Below are 21,602 nucleotides of genomic sequence, written 5' to 3'. Positions count from 1 at the left end.
CTGGCCCCTTAATCCCATATTCCGCCAGGTACGGAGGGACCCACCTAGGGCCCATCTCAGAAAAGGAACAAAACTAGTTTCTGGCTGCAGCATTCGTGAAAGTTAAACTCTCCTCAGGATACCAAGCTCACCCCCAATGAGTGTTTGCTCAGGAAAGCAGCGCTTTCCAGTTTCTCCCCTAGGTCTCTGCTTTCCTTGGGCCAAGGAGGTTCTGGGGTGCCTCCAGCTCCCTGGGCACTGGTGCTGTGCTGGTGGTCGCTGGAGCTGGAAACCAAATCTTATCATGCTCTCCTTGGGGGAGAAGGCGGATGGGTCCTGAAAAGTCCTTGTGTGCACTGGCCCCAGCACATCACATTCCGCCAGCTAGGGAGGGACCCACCTAGGTCCCATCTCAGAAAAGGCACAAAACTAGCTTCTGGGAGATGAATTCACGAAAGTGACACTCTCATCGGGAAACCAAGCTTCTCCCCAATGCGTGTTTCCTCAGGAAAGCAGCGCTTTCTGGTTTCTCCCCTAGCCCTTTGCTCGCCATATGAACAAGATGGGTCTGGGGTCCTCCTGCTCCGTGTTCAATGGTGCTTTGCATGTCATCGCTGGAGCTGGAAACCAACTCCAAACGTGCTCTACTTCAGGGAGAAGGCGGATGGGGCCTGAAAAGGCCTTGTGTGCACTGGCCCCAGCACTCCAACCTTTCCCATCTCGGGAGGGACCAGATAGGGCCCATCTCAAAACAGGCCCAAAACTAGCTTCTGGCAGCTGCATTTGTGAACGTGAAACTCTCCTGGGGAAACCAAGCTCACCCCAATGCGTGTTTGCTCAGGAAAGCAGCGCTTTCTGGTTTCTACACTAGCCCATTTCTTGCCATAAGGACAAGGACGGTCAGGGCTGCCTCCTGCTCCCTGTGCACTGGTGCTTTGCTGGTGGTCGCTGGAGCTGGAAACCAACTCGAAACGTGCTCTCCATAGCGGAGAAGGCGGATGGGCCCAGAAAAAGCCTTGTGTGCACTGGCCCTATAACAACATATTCCGCCAGCTAGGGAGGGACCCACCTAGGGCCCTTCTCAGAAAAGGCACAGAACTAGCTTCTGGCACCTGCGTTCGTGAAAGTGAAACTCTCCTCGGGAAACCAAGCTCAGCCCCAATGCGTCTTTGCTCAGGAAAGCAGCGCTTTCTGCTTCTCCCCTAGCCCATTGCTTGCCATAGGAACAAGGAGGGTCTGGGCTGCCTCCTGCTCCCAGTGCACTGGTTCTTTGCTGGTGGTGAATGGAGCTGTAAACCAACTCCAAACGTGCTCTACTTCGGGGAGAGGGCTGATGGGGCCTGAAAAGGCCTTGTGTGCAGTGGCCCTACAAGCCCAACTTTCGCCACCTAGGGCGGGACCCACCTAGGGCCCATCTCAGAAAAGGCACAAAACTAGCTTCTGGCAGCTGCATTCGTGAAAGTGAAACTCTCCTCCAGAAAACAAGCTCAGCCCCAATGCGTGTTTGCTCAGGAAAGCAGAGCTTTCTGGTTTCACCCCTAGCCCATTGCTCGCTACAGGAACAAGGAGGGGCTCTGCTTCCTCCTGCTCCCTGTGCACTGTTGCTTTGCTGCTCATTGCTAAAGCTGGAAACCAACTCCAAACGTGCTCTACCTCAGGGAGAAGGCGGAAGGGGCCTGAAAAGGCGTTCTGTGCACTGGCCCCACCAACCCATCTTCCTCCAGGTATGGAGGGACACAGATAGGGCCCATCTCACAAAAGGCACAAAACGAGCTTCTGGGAGCTGCGTTGGTGAAAGTGAAACTCTCCCGGGAAACCAAGCTCAGCCCCAATGCGTGTTTGCTCAGGAAAGCAGCGCTTTCTGGTTTCTCCCCTAGCCATTGCTCGCATAGGAATGAGGAGGGTCTGGGCTTACTACTGCTCCCTGGGCACTGGTGCTTTGCAGGTCATCGCTAGAGCTGGAAACCAACTCCAAACGTGCTCTACTTCAGGGAGAAGTTGGATGGGGCCTGAAAAGCCTTGTGTGCAATGGCCCCAGCACCACACCCTTTGCCAGCTATGGAGGGACCCACCTAGGGCCCATCTCAGAAAAGGCACAAAACGAGCTTCTGTGAGCTGCGTTCGCAAAGTGAAACTCTCCTCGGTAAACCAAGCTCAGCCCCAATGCGTGTTTGCTCAGGAAAGCAGGGCTTTCGGCTTTGTCCCCTAGGTCTCTGCTTCCCCTATGTCTAAGGAGGGTCTGGGCTGCCTCTTGCTCTCTGTGCACTGGTGCTTTGCAGGTAATCGCTAGAGCTGGAAACCAACTCCAAACGTGCTCTCCTTTGGGGAGAAGGCGGATGGGGCCTGAAAAGGCCTTGTGTGCACTGGCCCCAGCACCCCAGCCTTTGCCAGCTATGGAGGGACGCAGCTAGGGCCCATCTCAGAAAAGGCACAAAACGAGCTTCTGGGAGCTGCGTTCGGGAAAGTGAAACTCTCCTTGGGAAACCAAGCTCAGCCCCAATGCGTGTTTGCTCAGGAAAGCAGCGCTTTGTGGTTTCTCCCCTAGCCCAGTGCTTGCTATAGGAACAATTATGGTCTGGGCTGCCTCCTGCTCCCTGGGCACTGCTGCTTTGCTGGTGGTCGCTTCAGCTGGATACCTACTCCAAAAATGTTCTCGTTTGGAGTGAAGGCGGATAGGGCCTGAAAAGGCCTTGTGTGCAATGGCCCCACAACCCCACATTCCGCCAGGTAGGTAGGGACACAGCTAGGGCCCATCTCAGAAAAGGCACAAAACTACCTTCTAGCAGCTGCATTCGCCAAAGTGAAACTCTTCTCGCGAAACCAAGCTCAGCCCCAATGCGTCTTTGCTCAGGAAAGCAGCGCTTTCGTGTTTCTCCCTTTCGTCTCTGCTTGCCCTAGGGACAAGGAGGGTCTGGGCTGCCTCCTGCTCCCTGGGCACTGGTGCTTTGCAGGTCATCGCTAGAGCTGGAAACCAACTCAAAACGTGCTCTCGTTTGGGGAGAAGGCGGATGGGGCCTGAAAAGGCCTTGTGTGCACTGGCCCTACAAGACCAACTTTCCCCAGCTAGGGCGGGACCCACCTAGGGCCCATTTCAGAAAAGGCACAAAACTAGCTTCTGGCAGCTGCCTTCGTGAAAGTGAAACTCTCCTCGGAAAACCAAGCTCAGCCCCAATACGTCTTTGCTCAGGAAAGCAGCGTTTTCTGCTTCTCCCCTAGCCCATTGCTTCCCATAGGAACAAGGAGGGTCTGGGCTGCCTCTTGCTCCCTGTGCACTAGTGCTTTGCAGGTCATTGCTAGAGATGGAAACCAATTCCAAACGTACTCTACTTCAGGGAGAAGGCGGATGGGGCCTGAAAAGGCCTTGTGTGCACTGGCCCCACCACCCCAACTTTCACTAGTTAGGGAGGGACCCAGCTAGGGCCCATCTCACAATAGGCAAATAACTAGCTTCTGGCAGCTGCGTTCGTGAAAGTGAAACTCTCCTTGGGAAACCAAGCTCAGCCCCAATGCGTGTTTGCTCAGGAAAGCAGCGTTTTCTGCTTCTCCCCTAGCCCATTGCTTCCCATAGGAACAAGGAGGGTCTGGGCTGCCTTTGTTCCCTGTGCACTAGTGCTTTGCAGGTCATTGCTAGAGATGGAAACCAATTCCAAACGTACTCCACTTCAGGGAGAAGGCAGATGGGGCCTGAAAAGGCCTTGTGTGCAGTGGCCCTACAAGCCCAACTTTCGCCAGCTAGGGCGGGACCCACCTAGGGCCCATCTCAGAAAAGGCACAAAACTAGCTTCTGGCAGCTGCATTCGTGAAAGTGAAACTCTCCACGGGAAACCAAGCTCAGCCCCAATGCGTGTTTGCTCAGGAAAGCAGCGCCTTCTGGTTTCTCCCCTAGCCCATTGCTCGCCATAGGAACAAGAAGGGACTGGGCTGCCTCCTGCTCCGTGTGCACTGGTGCTTTGCAGGTCATCGCTAGAGCTGGAAACAAACTCAAACTTGCTCTACTTCAGGGAGAATGCGAATGGGGCCTGAAAAGGCCGTGTGTGCACGGGCCCCAACACACCAACCTTTGCCAGGTGGGGAGGGAGCCAGCTAGGGCCCATCTCAAAAAAGGCACAAGACTACCTTCTGGGAGCTGCATTCGCGAGAGTGAAACTCTCCTCGGGAAAACAAGCTCAGCCCCAATGCTTGTTTTCTCAGGAAAGCAGCGCTTTCTGGTTTCTCCCCTAGGTCTCTGCTTGCCCTAGGGCCAAGGAGGGTCTGGCCTTCTTCCTGCTCCCTGTGCAATACTGCTTTGCAGGTCATTGCTAGAGCTGGAAACCAATTCCAAACGTGCTCTCGTTTGGGGAGAAGGCGGATGGGGCCTGAAAAGGCCTTGTGTGCACTGGCCCCACCACCCCAACTTTCACCAGCTAGGGAGGGACCCAGCTAGGGCCCATCTCACAAAAGGCAAAAAACTAGCTTCTGGCAGCTGCGTTCGTGAAAGAGAAACTCTGCTTGGGAAACCAAGCTCAGCCCCAATGCGTGTTTGCTCAGGAAAGCAGTGTTTTCTGCTTCTCCCCTAGCCCATTGCTTCCCATAGGAACAAGGAGGGTCTGGGCTGCCTCTTGCTCCCTGTGCACTAGTGCTTTGCAGGTCATTGCTAGAGATGGAAACCAATTCCAAACGTACTCTACTTCAGGGAGAAGGCGGATGGTGCCTGAAAAGACCTTGTGTGCACTGGCCCCACCACCCCAACCTTCTCCAGGTAGGGAGGGACCCAGCTAGGGCCCATCTCAGAAAAGGCACAAAACTAGCTTCTGGCACCTGCGTTCGTGAAAGTGAAACTCTCCTCGGGAAACCAAGCTCAGCCCCAATGCGTCTTTGCTCAGGAAGGCAGCGCCTTCTGGTTTCTCCCCTAGCCCATTGCTCGCCATAGGAACAAGGAGGGATTGGGCTGCCTCCTGCTCCGTGTGCACTGGTGCTTTGCAGGTCATCGCTAGAGCTGGAAACAAACTCAAACTTGCTCTACTTCAGGGAGAATGCGAATGGGGCCTGAAAAAGCCTTGTGTGCACGGGCCCCAACACACCAACCTTTGCCAGGTGGGGAGGGAGCCAGCTAGGGCCCATCTCAAAAAAGGCACAAGACTACCTTCTGGGAGCTGCATTCGCGAGAGTGAAACTCTCCTCGGGAAAACAAGCTCAGCCCCAATGCTTGTTTGCTCAGGGAAGCAGCGCTTTCTGGTTTCTCCCCTAGGTCTGTGCTTGCCCTAGGGCCAAGGAGGGTCTGGCCTTCTTCCTGCTCCCTGTGCAATAGTGCTTTGCAGGTCATTGCTAGAGCTGGAAACCAACTCCAAACGTGCTCTCGTTTGGGGAGAAGGCGGAGGGGCCTGAAAAGGCCTTGTGTGCACTGGCCCGACCACCCCAACTTTCACTAGCTAGGGAAGGACCCAGCTAGGGCCCATCTCACAAAAGGCACAAAACTAGCTTCTGACAGCTGCATTCGTGAAAGTGAAACTCTCCTCGGGAAACCAAGCTCAGCCCCAATGCGTGTTTGCTCAGGAAAGCAGCGTTTTCTGCTTCTCCCCTTGCCCATTGCTTGCCATAGGAACAAGGAGGGTCTGGGCTGCCTCCTGCTCCCAGTGCACTAGTGCTTTGCAGGTCATTGCTAGAGATGGAAACCAATTTGAAACGTACTCTACTTCAGGGAGAAGGCGGATGGGGCCTGAAAAGGCCTTGTGTGCACTGGCCCCACCACCCCAACCTTCTCCAGGTAGGGAGGGACCCAGCTAGGGCCCATCTCAGAAAAGGCACAAAACTAGCTTCTGGCACCTGCGTTCGTGAAAGTGAAACTCTCCTCGGGAAACCAAGCTCAGCCCCAATGCGTCTTTGCTCAGGAAAGCAGCGCTTTCTTCTTCTCCCCTAGGTCTACGCTTGCCTTAAGGCCAAGGAGGTTCTGGGATGCCTAATGCTCCCTGGGCACTGGTGCTGTGCTGGTGGTCTCAGGAGCTGGAAACCAACTCCAAACGTGCTCTCCTTTGGGGAGAATGCGGAAGGGGCCTGAAAAGGCCTTGTGTACACTGGCCCAAGCACCCCACATTCCGCCAGCTAGGGAGGGACGCACCTAGGGCCCATCTCAGAAAAGGCACAAAACTAGTTTCGGCAGCTGCATTCACGAGAGTGAAACTCTCCTCGGGAAACCAAGCTCAGCCCCAATGCTTGTTTGCTCAGGAAAGCAGCACCTTCTGGATTCTCCACTACCCATTGCTTGCCATAGGAACAAAGAGGGTCTGGGCTTCCTCCTGCTCCCTGTTACCTGGTGCTTTGCAGGTCATTGCTAGAGATGGAAACCAATTCCAAACGTACTCTACTTCAGGGAGAAGGCAGATGGGGCCTGAAACGGCCTTGTGTGCCCTGGCCCCACCACCCCAACTTTCACTAGTTAGGGAGGGACCCAGCTAGGGCCCATCTCACAAAAGGCAAAGAACTAGCTTCTGGCAGCTGCGTTCGTGAACGTGAAACTCTCCTCGGGAAACCAAGCTCAGCCCCAATGCGTGTTTGCTCAGGAAAGCAGCGTTTTCTGCTTCTCCCCTAGCCCATTGCTTCCCATAGGAACAAGGAGGGTCTGGGCTGCCTCTTGCTCCCTGTGCACTAGTGCTTTGCAGGTCATTGCTAGAGATGGAAACCAATTCGAAACGTACTCTACTTCAGGGAGAAGGCGGATGGGGCCTGAAAAGGCCTTGTGTGCACTGGCCCCACCACCCCAACTTTCTCCAGGTAGGGAGGGACCCAGCTAGGGCCCATCTCAGAAAAGGCACAATACTAGCTTCTGGCACCTGCGTTCGTGAAAGTGAAACTCTCCTCGGGAAACCAAGCTCAGCCCCAATGCGTCTTTGCTCAGGAAAGCAGCGCTTTCTGCTTCTCCCCTAGCCCATTGCTTGCCATAGGAACAAGGAGGGTCTGGGCTGCCTCCTGCTCCCAGTGCACTGGTTCTTTGCTGGTCGTGGCTGGAGCTGTAAACCAACTCCAAACGTGCTCTACTTCGGGGAGAGGGCTGATGGGGCCTGAAAAGGCCTTGTGTGCAGTGGCCCTACAAGCCCAACTTTCGCCAGCTAGGGCGGGACCCACCTAGGGCCCATCTCAGAAAAGGCACAAAACTAGCTTCTGGCAGCTGCATTCGTGAAAGTGAAACTCTCCACGGGAAACCAAGCTCAGCCCCAATGCGTGTTTGCTCAGGAAAGCAGCGCCTTCTGGTTTCTCCCCTAGCCCATTGCTCGCCATAGGAACAAGAAGGGACTGGGCTGCCTCCTGCTCCGTGTGCACTGGTGCTTTGCAGGTCATCGCTAGAGCTGGAAACAAACTCAAACTTGCTCTACTTCAGGGAGAATGCGAATGGGGCCTGAAAAGGCCGTGTGTGCACGGGCCCCAACACACCAACCTTTGCCAGGTGGGGAGGGAGCCAGCTAGGGCCCATCTCAAAAAAGGCACAAGACTACCTTCTGGGAGCTGCATTCGCGATAGTGAAACTCTCCTCGGGAAAACAAGCTCAGCCCCAATGCTTGTTTTCTCAGGAAAGCAGCGCTTTCTGGTTTCTCCCCTAGGTCTCTGCTTGCCCTAGGGCCAAGGAGGGTCTGGCCTTCTTCCTGCTCCCTGTGCAATAGTGCTTTGCAGGTCATTGCTAGAGCTGGAAACCAATTCCAAACGTGCTCTCGTTTGGGGAGAAGGCGGATGGGGCCTGAAAAGGCCTTGTGTGCACTGGCCCCACCACCCCAACTTTCACCAGCTAGGGAGGGACCCAGCTAGGGCCCATCTCACAAAAGGCAAAAAACTAGCTTCTGGCAGCTGCGTTCGTGAAAGAGAAACTCTCCTTGGGAAACCAAGCTCAGCCCCAATGCGTGTTTGCTCAGGAAAGCAGTGTTTTCTGCTTCTCCCCTAGCCCATTGCTTCCCATAGGAACAAGGAGGGTCTGGGCTGCCTCTTGCTCCCTGTGCACTAGTGCTTTGCAGGTCATTGCTAGAGATGGAAACCAATTCGAAACGTACTCTACTTCAGGGAGAAGGCGGATGGTGCCTGAAAAGGCCTTGTGTGCACTGGCCCGACCACCCCAACTTTCACTAGCTAGGGAAGGACCCAGCTAGGGCCCATCTCACAAAAGGCACAAAACTAGCTTCTGACAGCTGCATTCGTGAAAGTGAAACTCTCCTCGGGAAACCAAGCTCAGCCCCAATGCGTGTTTGCTCAGGAAAGCAGCGTTTTCTGCTTCTCCACTTGCCCATTGCTTCCCATAGGAACAAGGAGGGTCTGGGCTGCCTCCTGCTCCCAGTGCACTAGTGCTTTGCAGGTCATTGCTAGAGATGGAAACCAATTTGAAACGTACTCTACTTCAGGGAGAAGGCGGATGGGGCCTGAAAAGGCCTTGTGTGCACTGGCCCCACCACCCCAACCTTCTCCAGGTAGGGAGGGACCCAGCTAGGGCCCATCTCAGAAAAGGCACAAAACTAGCTTCTGGCACCTGCGTTCGTGAAAGTGAAACTCTCCTCGGGAAACCAAGCTCAGCCCCAATGCGTCTTTGCTCAGGAAAGCAGCGCTTTCTTCTTCTCCCCTAGGTCTACGCTTGCCTTAAGGCCAAGGAGGTTCTGGGATGCCTAATGCTCCCTGGGCACTGGTGCTGTGCTGGTGGTCTCAGGAGCTGGAAACCAACTCCAAACGTGCTCTCCTTTGGGGAGAATGCGGAAGGGGCCTGAAAAGGCCTTGTGTACACTGGCCCAAGCACCCCACATTCCGCCAGCTAGGGAGGGACGCACCTAGGGCCCATCTCAGAAAAGGCACAAAACTAGTTTCGGCAGCTGCATTCACGAGAGTGAAACTCTCCTCGGGAAACCAAGCTCAGCCCCAATGCTTGTTTGCTCAGGAAAGCAGCACCTTCTGGATTCTCCACTACCCATTGCTTGCCATAGGAACAAAGAGGGTCTGGGCTTCCTCCTGCTCCCTGTTACCTGGTGCTTTGCAGGTCATTGCTAGAGATGGAAACCAATTCGAAACGTACTCTACTTCAGGGAGAAGGCGGATGGGGCCTGAAAAGGCCTTGTGTGCACTGGCCCCACCACCCCAACTTTCTCCAGGTAGGGAGGGACCCAGCTAGGGCCCATCTCAGAAAAGGCACAATACTAGCTTCTGGCACCTGCGTTCGTGAAAGTGAAACTCTCCTCGGGAAACCAAGCTCAGCCCCAATGCGTCTTTGCTCAGGAAAGCAGCGCTTTCTGCTTCTCCCCTAGCCCATTGCTTGCCATAGGAACAAGGAGGGTCTGGGCTGCCTCCTGCTCCCAGTGCACTGGTTCTTTGCTGGTCGTGGCTGGAGCTGTAAACCAACTCCAAACGTGCTCTACTTCGGGGAGAGGGCTGATGGGGCCTGAAAAGGCCTTGTGTGCACGGGCCTACAAGCCCAACTTTCGCCAGCTAGGGCGGGACCCACCTAGGGCCCATCTCAGAAAAGGCACAAAACTAGCTTCTGGCAGCTGCATTCGTGAAAGTGAAACTCTCCACGGGAAACCAAGCTCAGCCCCAATGCGTGTTTGCTCAGGAAAGCAGCGCCTTCTGGTTTCTCCCCTAGCCCATTGCTCGCCATAGGAACAAGGAGGGACTGGGCTGCCTCCTGCTCCGTGTGCACTGGTGCTTTGCAGGTCATCGCTAGAGCTGGAAACAAACTCAAACTTGCTCTACTTCAGGGAGAATGCGAATGGGGCCTGAAAAGGCCGTGTGTGCACGGGCCCCAACACACCAAACTTTGCCAGGTGGGGAGGGAGCCAGCTAGGGCCCATCTCAAAAACGGCACAAGACAACCTTCTGGGAGCTGCATTCGCGAGAGTGAAACTCTCCTCGGGAAAACAAGCTCAGCCCCAATGCTTGTTTTCTCAGGAAAGCAGCGCTTTCTGGTTTCTCCCCTAGGTCTCTGCTTGCCCTAGGGCCAAGGAGGGTCTGGGCTGCCTCCTGCTCCCTGGGCACTGCTGCTTTGCTGGTGGTCGCTTCAGCTGGATACCTACTCCAAACATGCTCTCGTTTGGGGTGAAGGCGGATAGGGCCTGAAAAGGCCTTGTGTGCAATGGCCCCACCACCCCACATTCCGCCAGGTAGGTAGGGACACAGCTAGGGCCCATCTCAGAAAAGGCACAAAACTAGCTTCTAGCAGCTGCATTCGCCAAAGTGAAACTCTTCTCGCGAAACCAAGCTCAGCCCCAATGCGTCTTTGCTCAGGAAAGCAGCGCTTTCGTGTTTCTCCCTTACGTCTCTGCTTGCCCTAGGGACAAGGAGGGTCTGGGCTGCCTCCTGCTCCCTGGGCACTGGTGCTTTGCAGGTCATCGCTAGAGCTGGAAACCAACTCCAAACGTGCTCTCGTTTGGGGAGAAGGCGGATGGGGCCTGAAAAGGCCTTGTGTGCACTGGCCCTACAAGCCCAACTTTCCCCAGCTAGGGCGGGACCCACCTAGGGCCCATCTCAGAAAAGGCACAAAACTAGCTTCTGGCAGCTGCAATCGCGAGAGGGAAACTCTCCTCGGGAAAACAAGCTCAGCCCCAATACGTCTTTGCTCAGGAAAGCAGCGTTTTCTGCTTCTCCCCTAGCCCATTGCTTCCCATAGGAACAAGTAGGGTCTGGGCTGCCTCTTGCTCCCTGTGCACTAGTGCTTTTCAGGTCATTGCTAGAGATGGAAACCAATTCCAAACGTACTCTACTTCAGGGAGAAGGCGGATGGGGCCTGAAAAGTCCTTTTGTGCACTGGCCCCACCACCCCAACTTACTCCAGGTAGGGAGGGACCAGCTAGGGCCCATCTCAGAAAAGGCACAAAACTAGCTTCTGGCACCTGCGTTCGTGAAAGTGAAACTCTCCTCGGGAAACCAAGCTCAGCCCCAATGCGTCTTTGCTCAGGAAGGCAGCGCCTTCTGGTTTCTCCCCTAGCCCATTGCTCGCCATAGGAACAAGGAGGGACTGGGCTGCCTCCTGCTCCGTGTGCACTGGTGCTTTGCAGGTCATCGCTAGAGCTGGAAACAAACTCAAACTTGCTCTACTTCAGGGAGAATGCGAATGGGGCCTGAAAAGGCCTTGTGTGCACGTGCCCCAACACACCAAACATTGCCAGGTGGTGAGGGAGCTAGCTAGGGCCCATCTCAAAAAAGGCACAAGACTAGCTTCTGGGAGCTGCATTCGCGAGAGTGAAACTCTCCTCGGGAAAACAAGCTCAGCCCCAATGCTTGTTTGCTCAGGAAAGCAGCGTTTTCTGGTTTCTCCCCTAGGTCTGTGCTTGCCCTAGGGCCAAGGAGGGTCTGGCCTTCTTCCTGCTCCCTGTGCAATAGTGCTTTGCAGGTCATTGCTAGAGCTGGAAACCAACTCCAAACGTGCTCTCATTTGGGGAGAATGCGGATGGGGCCTGAAAAAGCCTTGTGTGCACTGGCCCCACCACCCCAACCTTCTCCAGGTAGGGAGGGACCCAGCTAGGGCCCATCTCAGAAAAGGCACAAAACTAGCTTCTGGCACCTGCGTTCGTGAAAGTGAAACTCTCCTCGGGAAACCAAGCTCAGCCCCAATGCGTCTTTGCTCAGGAAAGCAGCGCTTTCTTCTTCTCCCCTAGGTCTACGCTTGCCTTAAGGCCAAGGAGGTTCTGGGATGCCTAATGCTCCCTGGGCACTGGTGCTGTGCTGGTGGTCTCAGGAGCTGGAAAGCAACTCCAAACGTGCTCTCCTTTGGGGAGAATGCGGAAGGGGCCTGAAAAGGCCTTGTGTACACTGGCCCAAGCACCCCACATTCCGCCAGCTAGGGAGGGACGCACCTAGGGCCCATCTCAGAAAAGGCACAAAACTAGTTTCGGCACCTGCATTCATGAGAGTGAAACTCTCCTCGGGAAACCAAGCTCAGCCCCAATGCTTGTTTGCTCAGGAAAGCAGCACCTTCTGGATTCTCCACTACCCATTGCTTGCCATAGGAACAAAGAGGGTCTGGGCTTCCTCCTGCTCCCTGTTACCTGGTGCTTTGCAGGTCATTGCTAGAGATGGAAACCAATTCCAAACGTACTCTACTTCAGGGAGAAGGCAGATGGGGCCTGAAAAGGCCTTGTGTGCCCTGGCCCCACCACCCCAACTTTCACTAGCTAGGGAGGGACCCAGCTAGGGCCCATCTCACAAAAGGCAAAGAACTAGCTTCTGGCAGCTGCGTTCGTGAAAGTGAAACTCTCCTCGGGAAACCAAGCTCAGCCCCAATGCGTGTTTGCTCAGGAAAGCAGCGTTTTCTGCTTCTCCCCTAGCCCATTGCTTCCCATAGGAACAAGGAGGCTCTGGGCTGCCTCTTGCTCCCTGTGCACTAGTGCTTTGCAGGTCATTGCTAGAGATGGAAACCAATTCGTAACGTACTCTACTTCAGGGAGAAGGCGGATGGGGCCTGAAAAGGCCTTGTGTGCACTGGCCCCACCACCCCAAACTTCTCCAGGTAGGGAGGGACCCAGCTATGGCCCATCTCACAATAGGCAAATAACTAGCTTCTGGCACCTGCGTTCGTGAAAGTGAAACTCTCCTCGGGAAACCAAGCTCAGCCCCAATGCGTCTTTGCTCAGGAAAGCAGCGCCTTCTGCTTCTCCCCTAGCCCATTGCTTGCCATAGGAACAAGTAGGGTCTGGGCTGCCTCCTGCTCCCAGTGCACTGGTTCTTTGCTGGTGGTGGCTGGAGCTGTAAACCAACTCCAAACGTGCTCTACTTCGGGGAGAGGGCTGATGGGGCCTGAAAAGGCCTTGTGTGCAGTGGCCCTACAAGCCCAACTTTCGCCAGCTAGGGCGGGACCCACCTAGGGCCCATCTCAGAAAAGGCACAAAACTAGCTTCTGGCAGCTGCATTCGTGAAAGTGAAACTCTCCACGGGAAACCAAGCTCAGCCCCAATGCGTGTTTGCTCAGGAAAGCAGCGCCTTCTGGTTTCTCCCCTAGCCCATTGCTCGCCATAGGAACAAGGAGGGACTGGGCTGCCTCCTGCTCCGTGTGCACTGGTGCTTTGCAGGTCATCGCTAGAGCTGGAAACAAACTCAAACTTGCTCTACTTCAGGGAGAATGCGAATGGGGCCTGAAAAGGCCGTGTGTGCACGGGCCCCAACACACCAACCTTTGCCAGGTGGGGAGGGGGCCAGCTAGGGCCCATCTCAAAAAAGGCACAAGACTACCTTCTGGGAGCTGCATTCGCAAAGTGAAACTCTCCTCGGGAAAGCAAGCTCAGCCCCAATGCGTGTTTGCTCATGAAAGCAGGGCTTTCAGCTTTGTCCCCTATGTCTCTGCTTGCACTATGTCTAAGGAGGGTCTCGGCTGCCTCTTGCTCTCTGTGCACTGGTGCATTGCAGGTAATCGCTAGAGCTGGAAACCAACTCCAAACGTGCTCTCGTTTGGGGAGAAGGCGGATGGGGCCTGAAAAGGCCTTGTGTGCACTGGCCCCAGCACCCCAGCCTTTGCCAGCTATGGAGGGACGCAGCTAGGGCCCATCTCAGAAAAGGCACAAAACAAGCTTCTGGGAGCTGCGTTCGTGAAAGTGAAACTCTCCTCGTGAAACCAAGCTCAGCCCCAATGCGTGTTTGCTCAGGAAAGCAGCGTTTCTGGTTTCTCCCCTAGCCCAGTGCTTGCTATAGGAACAATATGGTCTGGGCTGCCTCCTGCTCCCTGGGCACTGCTGCTTTGCTGGTGGTCGCTTCAGCTGGATACCTACTCCAAACATGCTCTCGTTTGGAGGGAAGGCGGATAGGGCCTGAAAAGGCCTTGTGTGCAATGGCCCGACCACCCCACATTCCGCCAGGTAGGTAGGGACACAGCTAGGGCCCATCTCAGAAAAGGCACAAAACTAGATTCTAGCAGCTGCATTCGCCAAAGTGAAACACTTCTCGTGAAACCAAGCTCAGCCCCAATGCGTCTTTGCTCAGGAAAGCAGCGCTTTCTGGTTTCTCCCCTAGGTCTGTGCTTGCCCTAGGGCCAAGGAGGGTCTGGCCTTCTTCCTGCTCCCTGTGCAATAGTGCTTTGCAGGTCATTGCTAGAGCTGGAAACCAACTCCAAACGTGCTCTCGTTTGGGGAGAAGGCGGATGGGGCCTGAAAAGGCCGTGTGTGCACTGGCCCCACCACCCTAACTTTCACTAGCTAGGGAGGGACCCAGCTAGGGCCCATCTCACAAAAGGCAAAAAACTAGCTTCTGGCAGCTGCATTCGTGAAAGTGAAACTCTCCTCGGGAAACCAAGCTCAGCCCCAATGCGTGTTTGCTCAGGAAAGCAGCGTTTTCTGCTTCTCCCCTTGCCCATTGCTTGCCATAGGAACAAGGAGGGTCTGGGCTGCCTCCTGCTCCCAGTGCACTAGTGCTTTGCAGGTCATTGCTAGAGATGGAAACCAATTCGAAACGTACTCTACTTCAGGGAGAAGGCGGATGGGGCCTGAAAAGGCCTTGTGTGCACTGGCCCAACCACCCCAACCTTCTCCAGGTAGGGAGGGACCCAGCTAGGGCCCATCTCAGAAAAGGCACAAAACTAGCTTCTGGCACCTGCGTTCGTGAAAGTGAAACTCTCCTCGGGAAACCAAGCTCAGCCCCAATGCGTCTTTGCTCAGGAAAGCAGCGCTTTCTTCTTCTCCCCTAGGTCTACGCTTGCCTTAAGGCCAAGGAGGTTCTGGGATACCTAATGCTCCCTGGGCACTGGTGCTGTGCTGGTGGTCTCAGGAGCTGGAAACCAACTCCAAACGTGCTCTCCTTTGGGGAGAATGCGGAAGGGGCCTGAAAAGGCCTTGTGTACACTGGCCCAAACACCCCACATTCCGCCAGCTAGGGAGGGACGCACCTAGGGCCCATCTCAGAAAAGGCACAAAACTAGTTTCGGCAGCTGCATTCACGAGAGTGAAACTCTCCTCGGGAAACCAAGCTCAGCCCCAATGCTTGTTTGCTCAGGAAAGCAGCACCTTCTGGATTCTCCACTACCCATTGCTTGCCATAGGAACAAAGAGGGTCTGGGCTTCCTCCTGCTCCCTGTTACCTGGTGCATTGCAAGTCATTGCTAGAGATGGAAACCAATTCCAAACGTACTCTACTTCAGGGAGAAGGCAGATGGGACCTGAAAAGGCCTTGTGTGCCCTGGCCACACCACCCCAACTTTCACTAGCTAGGGAGGGACCCAGCTAGGGCCCATCTCACAAAAGGCAAAGAACTAGCTTCTGGCAGCTGCGTTCGTGAAAGTGAAACTCTCCTCGGGAAAACAAGCTCAGCCCCAATGCGTTTTTGCTCAGGAAAGCAGCGTTTTCTGCTTCTCCCCTAGCCCATTGCTTCCCATAGGAACAAGGAGGCTCTGGGCTGCCTCTTGCTCCCTGTGCACTAGTGCTTTGCAGGTCATTGCTAGAGATGGAAACCAATTCGTAACGTACTCTACTTCAGGGAGAAGGCGGATGGGGCCTGAAAAGGCCTTGTGTGCACTGGCCCCACCACCCCAACCTTCTCCAGGTAGGGAGGGACCCAGCTATGGCCCATCTCAGAAAAGGCACAAAACTAGCTTCTGGCACCTGCGTTCGTGAAAGTGAAACTCTCCTCGGGAAACCAAGCTCAGCCCCAATGCGTCTTTGCTCAGGAAAGCAGCGCCTTCTGCTTCTCCCTTAGCCCATTGCTTGCCATAGGAACAAGGAGGGTCTGGGCTGCCTCCTGCTCCCAGTGCACTGGTTCTTTGCTGGTGGTGGCTGGAGCTGTAAACCAACTCCAAACGTGCTCTACTTCGGGGAGAGGGCTGATGGGGCCTGAAAAGGCCTTGTGTGCAGTGGCCCTACAAGCCCAACTTTCGCCAACTAGGGCGGGACCCACCTAGGGCCCATCTCAGAAAAGGCACAAAACTAGCTTCTGGCAGCTGCATTCGTGAAAGTGAAACTCTCCTCGGGAAACCAAGCTCAGCCCCAATGCGTCTTTGCTCAGGAAAGCAGCGCTTTCTGCTTCTCCCCTAGCCCATTGCTTGCCATAGGAAGAAGGAGGGTCTGGGCTGCCTCCTGCTCCCAGTGCACTGGTTCTTTGCTGGTGGTGGCTGGAGCTGTAAACCAACTCCAAACGTGCTCTACTTCGGGGAGAGGGCTGATGGGGCCTGAAAAGGCCTTGTGTGCAGTGGCCCTACAAGCCCAACTTTCGCCAGCTAGGGCGGGACCCACCTAGGGCCCATCTCAGAAAAGGCACAAAACTAGCTTCTGGCAGCTGCATTCGTGAAAGTGAAACTCTCCACGGGAAACCAAGCTCAGCCCCAATGCGTGTTTGCTCAGGAAAGCAGCGCCTTCTGGTTTCTCCCCTAGCCCATTGCTTGCCATAGGAACAAGGAGGGACTGGGCTGCCTCCTGCTCCGTGTGCACTGGTGCTTTGCAGGTCATCGCTAGAGCTGGAAACAAACTCAAACTTGCTCTACTTCAGGGAGAATGCGAATGGGGCCTGAAAAGGCCGTGTGTGCACGGGCCCCAACACACCAACCTTTGCCAGGTGGGGAGGGAGCCAGCTAGGGCCCATCTCAAAAAAGGCACAAGACTACCTTCTGGGAGCTGCATTCGCGAGAGTGAAACTCTCCTCGGGAAAACAAGCTCAGCCCCAATGCTTGTTTGCTCAGGAAAGCAGCGCTTTCTGGTTTCTCCCCTAGGTCTGTGCTTGCCCTAGGGCCAAGGAGGATCTGGCCTTCTTCCTGCTCCCTGTGCAATAGTGCTTTGCAGGTCATTGCTAGAGCTGGAAACCAACTCCAAACGTGCTCTCGTTTGGGGAGAAGGCGGATGGGGCCTGAAAAGGCCTTGTGTGCACTGGCCCCACCACCCCAACTTTCACTAGCTAGGGATGGACCCAGCTAGGGCCCATCTCACAAAAGGCAAAGAACTAGCTTCTGGCAGCTGCGTTCGTGAACGTGAAACTCTCCTCGGGAAACCAAGCTCAGCCCCAATGCGTGTTTGCTCAGGAAAGCAGCGTTTTCTGCTTCTCCCCTAGCCCATTGCTTCCCATAGGAACAAGGAGGGTCTGGGCTGCCTCTTGCTCCCTGTGCACTAGTGCTTTGCAGGTCATTGCTAGAGATGGAAACAAATTCGAAACGTACTCTACTTCAGGGAGAAGGCGGATGGGGCCTGAAAAGGCCTTGTGTGCACTGGCCCCACCACCCCAACCTTCTCCAGGTAGGGAGGGACCCAGCTAGGGCCCATCTCAGAAAAGGCACAAAACTAGCTTCTGGCACCTGCGTTCGTGAAAGTGAAACTCTCCTCGGGAAACCAAGCTCAGCCCCAATGCGTCTTTGCTCAGGAAAGCAGCGCTTTCTGCTTCTCCCCTAGCCCATTGCTTGCCATAGGAACAAGGAGGGTCTGGGCTGCCTCCTGCTCCCAGTGCACTGGTTCTTTACTGGTGGTGGCTGGAGCTGTAAACCAACTCCAAACGTGCTCTACTTCGGGGAGAGGGCTGATGGGGCCTGAAAAGGCCTTGTGTGCAGTGGCCCTACAAGCCCAACTTTCGCCAGCTAGGGCGGGACCCACCTAGGGCCCATCTCAGAAAAGGCACAAAACTAGCTTCTGGCAGCTGCATTCGTGAAAGTGAAACTCTCCACGGGAAACCAAGCTCAGCCCCAATGCGTGTTTGCTCAGGAAAGCAGCGCCTTCTGGTTTCTCCCCTAGCCCATTGCTCGCCATAGGAACAAGGAGGGACTGGGCTGCCTCCTGCTCCGTGTGCACTGGTGCTTTGCAGGTCATCGCTAGAGCTGGAAACAAACTCAAACTTGCTCTACTTCAGGGAGAATGCGAATGGGGCCTGAAAAGGCCGTGTGTGCACGGGCCCCAACACACCAACCTTTGCCAGGTGGGGAGGGAGCCAGCTAGGGCCCATCTCAAAAAAGGCACAAGACTACCTTCTGGGAGCTGCATTCGCGAGAGTGAAACTCTCCTCGGGAAAACAAGCTCAGCCCCAATGCTTGTTTGCTCAGGAAAGCAGCGCTTTCTGGTTTCTCCCCTAGGTCTGTGCTTGCCCTAGGGCCAAGGAGGGTCTGGCCTTCTTCCTGCTCCCTGTGCAATAGTGCTTTGCAGGTCATTGCTAGAGCTGGAAACCAACTCCAAACGTGCTCTCGTTTGGGGAGAAGGCGGATGGGGCCTGAAAAGGCCTTGTGTGCACTGGCTCCACCACCCCAACCTTCTCCAGGTAGGGAGGGACCCACCTAGGGCCCATCTCAGAAAAGGCACAAACTAGCTTCTGGCAGCTGCGTTCGTGAACGTGAAACTCTCCTCGGGAAACCAAGCTCAGCCCCAATGCGTGTTTGCTCAGGAAAGCAGCGTTTTCTGCTTCTCCCCTAGCCCATTGCTTCCCATAGGAACAAGGAGGGTCTGGGCTGCCTCTTGCTCCCTGTGCACTAGTGCTTTGCAGGTCATTGCTAGAGATGGAAACAAATTCGAAACGTACTCTACTTCAGGGAGAAGGCGGATGGGGCCTGAAAAGGCCTTGTGTGCACTGGCCCCACCACCCCAACCTTCTCCAGGTAGGGAGGGACCCAGCTAGGGCCCATCTCAGAAAAGGCACAAAACTAGCTTCTGGCACCTGCGTTCGTGAAAGTGAAACTCTCCTCGGGAAACCAAGCTCAGCCCCAATGCGTCTTTGCTCAGGAAAGCAGCGCTTTCTGCTTCTCCCCTAGCCCATTGCTTGCCATAGGAACAAGGAGGGTCTGGGCTGCCTCCTGCTCCCAGTGCACTGGTTCTTTGCTGGTGGTGGCTGGAGCTGTAAACCAACTCCAAACGTGCTCTACTTCGGGGAGATGGCTGATGGGGCCTGAAAAGGCCTTGTGTGCAGTGGCCCTACAAGCCCAACTTTCGCCAGCTAGGGCGGGACCCACCTAGGGCCCATCTCAGAAAAGGCACAAAACTAGCTTCTGGCAGCTGCATTCGTGAAAGTGAAACTCTCCACGGGAAACCAAGCTCAGCCCCAATGCGTCTTTGCTCAGGAAAGCAGCGCCTTCTGGTTTCTCCCCTAGCCCATTGCTCGCCATAGGAACAAGAAGGGACTGGGCTGCCTCCTGCTCCGTGTGCACTGGTGCTTTGCAGGTCATCGCTAGAGCTGGAAACAAACTCAAACTTGCTCTACTTCAGGGAGAATGCGAATGGGGCCTGAAAAGGCCGTGTGTGCACGGGCCCCAACACACCAACCTTTGCCAGGTGGGGAGGGAGCCAGCTAGGGCCCATCTCAAAAAAGGCACAAGACTACCTTCTGGGAGCTGCATTCGCGAGAGTGAAACTCTCCTCGGGAAAACAAGCTCAGCCCCAATGCTTGTTTGCTCAGGAAAGCAGCGCTTTCTGGTTTCTCCCCTAGGTCTGTGCTTGCCCTAGGGCCAAGGAGGGTCTGGCCTTCTTCCTGCTCCCTGTGCAATAGTGCTTTGCAGGTCATTGCTAGAGCTGGAAACCAACTCCAAACGTGCTCTCGTTTGGGGAGAAGGCGGATGGGGCTTGAAAAGGCCTTGTGTGCACTGGCCCCACCACCCCAACTTTCACTAGCTAGGGATGGACCCAGCTAGGGCCCATCTCACAAAAGGCAAAGAACTAGCTTCTGGCAGCTGCGTTCGTGAACGTGAAACTCTCCTCGGGAAACCAAGCTCAGCCCCAATGCGTCTTTGCTCAGGAAAGCAGCGCTTTCTGGTTTCTCCCCTAGCCCTTTGCTCGCCATAGGGACAAGGAGGTTCTGGGCTGCCTCCTGCTCCCTGTGCACTGGTGCTTTGCTGGTGGTCGCTGGAGCTGGAAACCAACTCCAAAAGTGCTCTCGTTTGGGGAGAAGGCAGATGGGTCCTGAAAAGGCCTTGTGTGCACTGTCCCCACCAGCCAAACTTTCGCCAGCTAGGGAGGGACCCAGCCAAGGCCCATCTCAGAAAAGGCACAAAACTAGCTTCTGGGAGCTGCATTCGCAAAGTGAAACTCCCTCGGGAAACCAAGCTCAGCCCCAATGCGTGTTTGCTCAGGAAAGCAGCGCTTTCTGGTTTCTGCCCTGTCTCTGCTTGCCCTAGGGCCAAGGAGTGTCTGGGCTGCCTCTTGTTCCCTGGGCACGGGTGCTTTGCAGGTCATCACTAGAGCTGGAAACCAAATCCAAACATGCTCTCCTTTGGAGAGAAGGTGGATGGGCCTGAAAAGGCCTTGTGTGCACTGGCGCCAGTACCCTTCCTTTCGCCAGCTAGGGAGGGAACCAGCTAGGGCCCATCTCAGAAAAGGCACAAAACTAGTTTCTGGCAGCTGCATTCCTGAAAGTGAAACTCTCCTCGGGAAACCAAGCTCAGCCCCAATGCGTGTTTGCTCAGGAAAGCAGCGCTTTCTGGTTTCTCCCCTAGGTCTGTGCTTGCCCTAGGGCCAAGGAGGGTCTGGGCTGACTCCTGCTCCCTGTGCACTTGTGCTTTGCTGGTGGTCGCTGGAGCTGGAAACCAACTCCAAACGTGCTCTACATCAGGGAGAAGGCGGATGGGGCCTGAAAAGGACTTGTGTGCACAGGCCCCAGGACCCCAGCCTTTGCCAGCTTGGGAGGGACACTGGTAGGGCCCATGTCAGAAAAGGCACAAATCTAGCTTCTGGGAGCTGCTTTCGCAAGATTGAAACTCTCCTCTGGAAACCAAGCTCAGTCCCAATGCATGTTTGCTCAGGAAAGCTGCGCTTTCGTGTTTCTCCCTTACATCTCTGCTTGCCCTAGGGACAAGGAGGGTCTGGGCTTCCTCTGGCTCCCTGGGCACTGGTGCTTTGCAGGTCATCGCTCAAGCTGGAAAACAACTCCAAAAGTGCTCTCCTTTGGGGAAAAAGCATATGTGGCCTGAAAAGGCCTTGTGTGCACTGCCCCAAGCACCCCACCCTTTGCCAGCTATGGAGGGACCCAGCTAGGGCCCATCTCAGAAAAGGCACTAATTTAGCTTCTGGGAGCTGCATTCGCGAGAGTGAAACTCTCCTCCGGAAACCAAGCTCAGCCCCAATGCGTGTTTGCTCAGGAAAGCAGCGCTTTCATGTTTCTCCCCTGTCTCTGCTTACCCTAGGGCCTAGGAGTGTCTGGGCTGCCTCTTGCTCCCTGTGCACTAGTGCTTTGCAGGTCATTGCTAGAGCTGGAAACCAACTCCAAACGTGCTCTCGTTTGGGGAAAAGGTGGATGGGGCCTGAAAAGGCCGTGTGTGCACGGGCCCCAACACACCAACCTTTGCCAGATGGGGAGGGAGCCAGCTAGGGCCCATCTCAAAAAAGGCACAAGACTACCTTCTGGGAGCTGCATTCACGAGAGTGAAACTCTCCTCGGGAAAACAAGCTCAGCCCCAATGCTTGTTTGCTCAGGAAAGCAGCGCTTTCTGGTTTCTCCCCTAGGTCTGTGCTTGCCCTAGGGCCAAGGAGGGTCTGGCCTTCTTCCTGCTCCCTGTGCAATAGTGCTTTGCAGGTCATTGCTAGAGCTGGAAACCAACTCCAAACGTGCTCTCGTTTGGGGAGAAGGCGGATGGGGCCTGAAAAGGCCTTGTGTGCACTGGCCCCACCACCCCAACCTTCTCCAGGTAGGGAGGGACCCAGCTAGGGCCCATCTCAGAAAAGGCACAAAACTAGCTTCTGGCAGCTGCGTTCGTGAACGTGAAACTCTCCTCGGGAAACCAAGCTCAGCCCCAATGCGTCTTTGCTCAGGAAAGCAGCGCT

This window comes from Sus scrofa, chromosome 1, assembly GCF_054392235.1.
Source record: "Sus scrofa isolate SSC_HxYL_T2T_F1_AM1 chromosome 1, Sscrofa_HxYL_maternal_Yorkshire_Landrace_v2.0, whole genome shotgun sequence".
NCBI lineage: Eukaryota > Metazoa > Chordata > Mammalia > Artiodactyla > Suidae > Sus > Sus scrofa.
The sequence above is the reverse complement of the archived record's forward strand: the minus strand, read 5'-3'. Positions refer to the sequence as shown.